Source organism: Nannospalax galili, unplaced genomic scaffold (assembly GCF_000622305.1).
Source record: "Nannospalax galili isolate Female #2095 unplaced genomic scaffold, S.galili_v1.0 scaffold846, whole genome shotgun sequence".
Classification (NCBI taxonomy): Eukaryota; Metazoa; Chordata; class Mammalia; order Rodentia; family Spalacidae; genus Nannospalax; species Nannospalax galili.
The window spans coordinates 4,823,109-4,831,343 of record NW_008356458.1 but is presented as its reverse complement, the minus strand read 5'-3'; positions in this window follow the sequence as shown (position 1 = coordinate 4,831,343).

Genomic DNA, 8,235 nt, shown 5'->3' with positions numbered 1-8,235 from the left:
ATGAGCAAAGTACAGACTTACTTCCTAATAATAGTTAGATTTCATAAAATTTAAGACTCTCACTCTGTGCACACATACACACATATACATACACATACACATACACACATACACACACACACACTATCCAATAATGAGAGGGCATAAGTCTTTTCCATTTTCATGGAAAGTATTTTATCTTATTACCTACTATTTTTATTTTATGTGTATGAGTGGTGTGCCTATATATAGGTATATGCATCACTGTCATGCACTGCCCACAGAAGTCAAAAGAGGGCATCAGATTCTCTGGAACTGGAATTACAGATGATTATCTGTCATGTGGGTGCTGGTAATTGAACCCAGATGCTCTGCAAGAGCAGCCAGTGTTCTTAAATGATAAACCATATCTCCACCCTCAATATTTTTTAATTTTATTTTTTTTCACATATGAGTGTATTACCTGCATGTATGTAGGTGCACCCATGTTGTGCAATGCCTGGAGAGGTCAGAAGAGGGCATTGGATTCCCCTGGAACTGGAGTTAGGGATGGTTGCTAACTACCATGTGGGTACTGAGATTTGAACCCAGATCCTCTGCAAGAGCAGCCAGCTTTTAACTACTGAGCCATATCTCCAGCCCCCCAAAATATTTTTTAAAGGTACATTATGATAAACCAGAAGGCCAGTAGTAACACATAATGAGAGAAACAGAATTGATTAATTTAAGACAGGTTTTCTGACCACAGTGGAATGATGTCAGAGTCACTATTCAAAATTCATCTAGAAAATTCAAATTCTTTGACAAATAATGAATTTCAAAATAACTAAAGAGTAGAATAATATATCTGAATGAAACTTAGAATGTGAAAATTGTTAACTTTAAGCTGAATGATGATGAGTGTAAAGCCTGATGAACCTTTGAGAAACTTGTAGAGCTCTGCTTATAATGATATTATAACTTTAAATGAATATATTTTTTAAAATAGCCTGAAAGTTATTTATAAAATACTTATCTCAAGAAACTGAACTCTCAAGAAAATAGGAAAACTTAAAACAAATGTAAAAGTGAAGAGTAATAAAACTAAACATGATATTTGAAGATTTTATAACTTTCATCCTTGTGTTATATGCAGTGTGTATGTGTATGCGTGTGTGTGTATGTGTGTGTTCCACAGTGCATGTATGGAGTTCAGAGGAAAACTTTCAGGACTTTTATTCTCCTGACACCATGTCAGTCTTAGGGCTCAAACTCAGGTCCTCAGGCTTAGCAGTAGTGTTGGGGACCCCTGCTGTGTAAAGTAGCAGTTTCTCCATGTCCGGATAGCCCATGGGCTCGGCTTCATATGCAGAGACTCCTTTTATCAGCAGGGTGCCTTCCCAACATCTTCCTGACTCATCTTTTGAAGTAGCCATCACAGAAACATGGCCTCTGGCTCTGAAACTGCCAGGTTTTCCTGTGTGATTTTCAGGCAGTCTGACAGCCTGGCAGGAGCCCACCTCTACATGTAAATAGGGCATCCCACAAAGTACCTATCAGCTAAGGCTTTTACCACTACCCCCACAGTATAAAGTATCCTGGTTTTCCCTCAATAATCGGAGCTGAATCACTAAGACCTGGAGCCGAGCTGAGTCACTGAATAAAGGAACGCTTCCACTGAATCTGACTGAGCTGAGTTCTGTGTCTTACTGCCTATGATCCAGTCTTCCTGGAGAGAGCTGTCTCTTCCTAAGCTCCGGCTCAGAAACCCTGCTTTCGCCATTTCTCGCACCTCCCCTCGTGACCTGGTGGCCAACGGTCTGAACTTAGAGAGAGAGTGCATGGTGGAAATTGAAAACGGAACCCAACCGGGTAGCTGACAGCGGCCCTAGAGCCGCCAGCTCTGGTAGCAGAGACCCACAGCAACAAGGTGCGGGACATGCGCGGACACGCACGCACCACCTCGCTGGCCCGTGGGGAGACCAGCGCCACACCCAGCAGCTGGCGCCCTGAGATCCCCGCACCCCATACAGTAGGTGTTTTTGTTTTTGTTTGTTATTGTTGTTGTTTAGAATTTCATATATTAGTAATGAAGTAATGAATTTGTAAAATTCCATCCTTCCTAGTCCCCCTACAACAGACACACACACGCACGCACACACACACACATATATTGAGACCATTTAGTGTTGCTCCTGTGTGTCTGTGTTCAGGGCTGTCCACTTGGGATTAGATAACCTCTCAGGGAACCACAGAAACGTCTCACTGGCTCTGAACTAAACTTTTAAACACAGATGCTCCTTGATTTTTGGTGGATTTATATCCTGATAATTCCATTGTTAGTTTAAAATAAACACATATCTAATACACCTAATTACAGAATACCACCGCATAGCCTCCATGACTATGAGAACAATTATAAGCTTGAACTTGAGCAAAATGATTGAGTACAAAATCTGCTTCATAGTAAATTATTCAATATCTCATATTATTTGTGGAATATTGTACTGTGAGAAACAGGATAGGTATATGATGTAGCTGTACTGTACTCCCCATTCCTGTATACAGCAGAAAGCACACTGGCCTGAAGAAAGTTTGGAACACTGAATCAAATTAACCTGCTGGATGATGTGCTTCAACAACAGGGTAATAAATTTCTGATTGGGAACTATACTTGCTGCCCCTGCCCAGCATCACAAGACTATCATGTAGTGCATCCCTATCCAGAAAATCAATCAAAACACAGTTTAATTTCAAAGCCTCATAAAGGAAAATATATATATAAATTGAGCTACTATAAGTTGAGGTAAATTGATACAAGATATCTAAATAACTAAAATTTGTTTTTCTAAATGAACAGCAAGGGAAAAATGGACTAATCAAAAATTTTAAAAGGGAATACACAAATTATAGATTAAGAGAATAAAAAAGAAATGGCATTGAGATCACGAAGTTATAAGGAGATATTATGTATAAGCTTTTGTAAATAAATTTGAAACTGAAGAAAATAAAAATAAAAACAGGAAAACAAGGCTTCAAATTGAATACGGAATAATTAGAAAATGTGAACAGTTTTTATACATTAAAATATTTTTATCTACAAAAATTTCCTGATTCCTTTTATAAACACTAATAAAATACTATTCTGAATCAAACATTGAGAAAAAAATGATAAAAGAGAGTATTTCCAACTGATTCATGAGACCACAATATAAAACTGTTTGTGTTGTGAGACCACAAACAAAACTATTTCATCAAGGAAATTTATATGTAACACTCTTAAGATTTATAGATTAAATCTTACAAACAAAATATTATCCAAGCAAATCTGAATGTATACAGAAGGACAGACATCACAGCTAAGTTCATCTTATGTTTTCAATGTTGATATAATTTTGATAAGTCAAGTAAGGCTTCTACAAAGATAGAAAAGAGGAAATCCTATTTCTTCTAGAAAGTAAAACTAAAAGCTTTACATATTGTCTACTTTTAAAATGTTTTATTTACTATTTTTATTTTATATGTGTAAGGGTATTGCCCACATGGGTGCAAGGGTACCTGTGTTGTGCATTGCCCACAGAGATCAGGAGAGGGGGTTGAAGCACTTGGGATTGAAATCAGGGATGTTTTTTAGGTGCCATATGTATGTTGGGAATCAAACCCAGGTCCTCGGCAAGAATAGCCAGTTCTCTCAACAGCTGAGCCATCTCTGCAGCCCCAAGAGGAAACTTTTTAATGTTCAAGAGCTCAGGAATCAAGGAATGCCATGAGCTGATTACCTAGAGTTCACTTTTCTCTTTGTGGGTTCCAGAATTGCAGGTGACTAAAATAGCAATCTACCAAAAGTAATAGACAAACACACACACACACACACACACACACACACACACACACCAAAAGTCTTCTGTTTCTAAACAAAAGAAAGGGAAAGGAACAGGGTAATACATGAACAACTTGTAAACAAGGAACCACAATCTTTTTCTCACCAGGATAAATATGGAACTATAACTCAGGAATGGACAATTTTATCTCCAGTAGTGTAGGTCTGCTAGTGCTTGCAACAGAATATACATGAAAGGCTCAGCTTCCCATCATCACCCCAAATTTATGAAGTTTCTCCCACCCACTGAGATGATCTAAAAAAGGGACAGTGGCATACCAAGACATTCAAAATTGTCCTGTTATAATGACACTACCCCATTGTCAGTGGGAGCCACAGGGGAAAAAATTAATGAAATATTCTATTTCCACTATCCAAGAAGGTTTAGAAATTCAGAACTAATATCCAGAATCAACACAGTAATAAGGAAACTCTACTCTTTGGCCTTCAGTAGATAAAAAGCTGAAAATCTCTATCTTCTATCTGTATCTGACCAAAAGGTAAGACTCTATACTTTCTCTGATTCATCAAAATGTCATTTCAAAAGGTATCAAAGGAAAAGGCTTAAATAGGATCTACAATCATGCAAAATATTACCTAACATATTCAAAGTATTTTTTAAAAAAATACCAAAGAAACAATAATGTCATCAGAGAGTTAAAAAAAAGAAAAAAAGGAAGTGTTTACCATGAAGAGATGCTGAGCTGTTAGAGACCTGTAAGCATCTGGCAGAGATTTGAAAGTAATCATTATGAAAATATGTGAATGACAATTATAGATGCACTTGAAACAAAAACAAAATCTCAGAAAGGAAGTTAGAGTCTCATTAAAGCAATAACAAGATATAAAGAAAAAAATTAAATTTTAGAATTGAAAAATACATATCCAAAAATTTAAAACTCAGTGGCTAGAGTCATCATTATAACTCAGAAGAACAAACTTGAAACCTAGTACACTAACAATTACAGTAAATAAAAATAGCATAAATATACCAATTAAAAGACAAAGATAGGAAGAATACAGAGGGGACAGGTAGATGTTGGCTTATGGTCCCTTTGATAAGATGCAGAGAGGACCAGTTGGATGACAGACATTTGGTGGAGGCGGCTAACAGGAGCTGAATTAGTATAGCAAGTTTACAATAGTGGGGATCTAGCAAAAAAACTGGGGCATCCAGGATACCTCAGCAATGGGTGACTGTAGGGAACAGAGATTGTAAAGTGTCTGAGGCTAGTAAAGTTAAACTGTCCCCATGAAAGCCAAGCACCATAGAACTGCTTCATGATGATAATGGGTTTAAAGGCCTCCAGAATGAGCAGGAGGAAAGGAGGTAAGGGTTTTGAAAGCCCAAGGCAAATGAAGTATAAGGCTTTTTCTTTTAGCTCCTTTCTCTCCTCTTGGTTTGGTTTTCAATAGTTATGTGATTGCTGAAATTGGCTTACTGGGAACCAAACAGGAAACTAAAATCTACTCTTTGTGATACAAATGGTGTTTGTAAAGTGGGAATGTTTTAAATGGCAAGTTATTCAGGAGACTTCCTTCCCCTTCCAATTGCAAAGTATTTCACAAAGTAATAAACTGTATTTCTGTTAAAATAAATAAATTTTCACACTTTTTGCTGGATTCAAAATAGGCTAGTTATCTCAGTTTGTAGTTTTTAAAATACTGGTGCAATTTTCAAGCTGAATCTAACAGTCTTTATGCTTAGACTTTTATTTCATTTAACAGAAATGATTTTATTCTTTAGTTATATCTATTAAGACATATTCATGTTATATGTATCAGTGTTTGCCTGCATGTACGCATGTGAACTACATGCATGCCTAGTGCCCTCAGAGGCCAGAAGAGGGTGTCAGATCCCCAGGAACTGGAGTTACAGATGGTTTGTGAGCTGCCTTTTGGGTGCTTGGAACTGAATTCAGGTCCTCTGAAAGAGTGACCAGTGTTTTTACCTGCAAAGCCATCTCTCCAGCCCCCTAGTTTTTTTATCAGGTATTCACCAGGATATGGAGATCCAGGAATTTGAACCCTATATTTTAATTGAAATACTCTTAGGGATTCAGAAATTTCATTACTAGAAGTATCTGCCTTAAAGAACTTTCATTCAGAAAAACACGGAAACTTGAATAGTGATAGTCATTGAGTCTGATTTCATTATTTTAAAGGGAGGTCTGGGAAGATGCTCACTTGGTAAACTGCTGAGCAAGCAAGTGCACTGACTTTGCATTCCCAACACCCATGTAATAGCCAGGAATGACATCATGCTTCAGTAAACTCACTGCTTTGTAGGTAGAGATAGGCAGATCCCTGGATCTTGGCTGGACTCCAGGTTCATTGAAAGAATCGTTCTAAGAATGTAATGTGGAAACTGACTGAGGAAGACACTTTATATAGAACTATGGCTACTAATATACATGTACACACACGAACCCATATGTACACATGCACCACACATAGACACATGCAAACCCATATCTACACACATGCCACACATACACATTCATCACACACCTAAACATATATCCATACACACAAACCCATATATACACATACACTACATGCACCATATATATATATGTATATATATTCATATATATTAAAAGGAATTAATTAAATGAAAATAAATGTTAGGTATGATATATTCTCATGACAGAATATGATACATGCAGGAATTGAAATAAATGATATTGAATTATTTTGTTCACAAGGATAGCTATAAACATTTCATGGAAAAACTTTTGGAAGGCTAATGCAATTCACCTGAACTATTAAAGCAAGCAAAATGTAAGTATTTTTCTTTGTGCTTGGGAAGAGGTGTGGTAAAAAAGAAAACAAATATACATGAGAGCAGGGGTTATTCCTGGGGATGAAATGTGGGGAATAAGCAGGTCTTGAGGCTTATTGGTAATGATGTATTTGCTTAAAGAGAGCATGAAAAATGAAAGGGAGTAAAATTTGCAGTCAAGGCAGCAAATATGAACAGCTGCACATTCTTGCTAGTATCGACATACATATTTATTGCACTGTTTCTTCAGTTTTTCATTTACTATCAATAGTTCATAGGGAAGCAAGCAGACATCTAGCCTGTGAGATAACTCATCACTGAAAATGCTTAAGAATACAGTTTAAAGAGTACATGCATCCTTAGTAATAACAACATACAAGAACATTTATTCATCAAGTGTGAATATTTCCCTGTATCTGTCCACATCCTTTGTACTACATGAAAAGACTATAAAAGTTTCAATAAGAATTAAAAGACTTTTTCCAAGCAACAAATCCTATAGAAATTTGTTTTTCCTTGACTTACTTTGTAAATTCACCTGCTTCCTTCCTAAAAGTAAATTTAAATAAATGAAATTAACAGGCTTTCCTCTTAATTTTCCATTAACTGCAATTCACACTTGACAAGTAAAATTTTGCTTGCACGATTCCCTACAAACCAGATTGCATCCAACAATAAATATTACTAACTTGTTTAAATAAGTTCTCATGATAGCTGATTTGCAAGTAAATTCATCAATACACTTCACTACTTATAGCAACTTAAACTGCATGAAAAAAAATACTTCTAACTTATCAGTATTTGTTAACGATAGAAACAAACGCTACACTTAAAGTGGAAGCTCTGTCTGGAGCCCAGGACTCCAAAATCAAGTCTATTCTTTCTTGGACAAACCTCAGCAGTTTGTTTACTATACAGGGCCCAATCGTGACAAGCAAGAGAAGGATAATCAAGGGCCCTGCAACAGCGGAGAGAAGGGTTGACACCCAAGGAGTTTGATTAAGCCAAGAGCTGAACCACCCTTGACTGGCTTCCCTTTCCATCTTTCGTTTCTCTAATCCCTCTCGTATCTTTGCCATGTTATCCTTTATTATACCTGAATGGTCTCTGTAAAAACAACATTCCTCCTTCAGGGCAATACACAGTCCCCCTTGCTGTAGAAACAGGAGGTCCAGCCCTCTGCGATTCTGTAACGTGACTTCAGCCAGGGATCCTATAGAGTCCTGCAGTTTGGTTATGGATTCTTCTATTCTTTGTAGATCTAAATCCAGGCTAGTGCGCAAAGCATTATATTGGTCCCTCCCTTGTATCAGGGCAGTGGCTCCAGTGCCAACTCCTGCTGCTACACCTGTACTAATTAAGGTTGCAAATGTCACGGCTAAAAGCACTGGGGTTCTCCTAGAACGCATCAGGAAAGGAAGAGAGGGAGTGTAAGTCTGCAGAAACTCTTCCTCTGAGTGATAAACCAAATGGGGAAGAAGAATTGTAAGAACACAAAAACCTCCTTCCTTAAGAACATCCACCGAAATACAAGGGGTTAATCCTGAGGAGCATGCCCACCAAGTATTTGGAGGGGGAATAAGGAAGGCCCCTCTTGACTCAGAGAGATTCT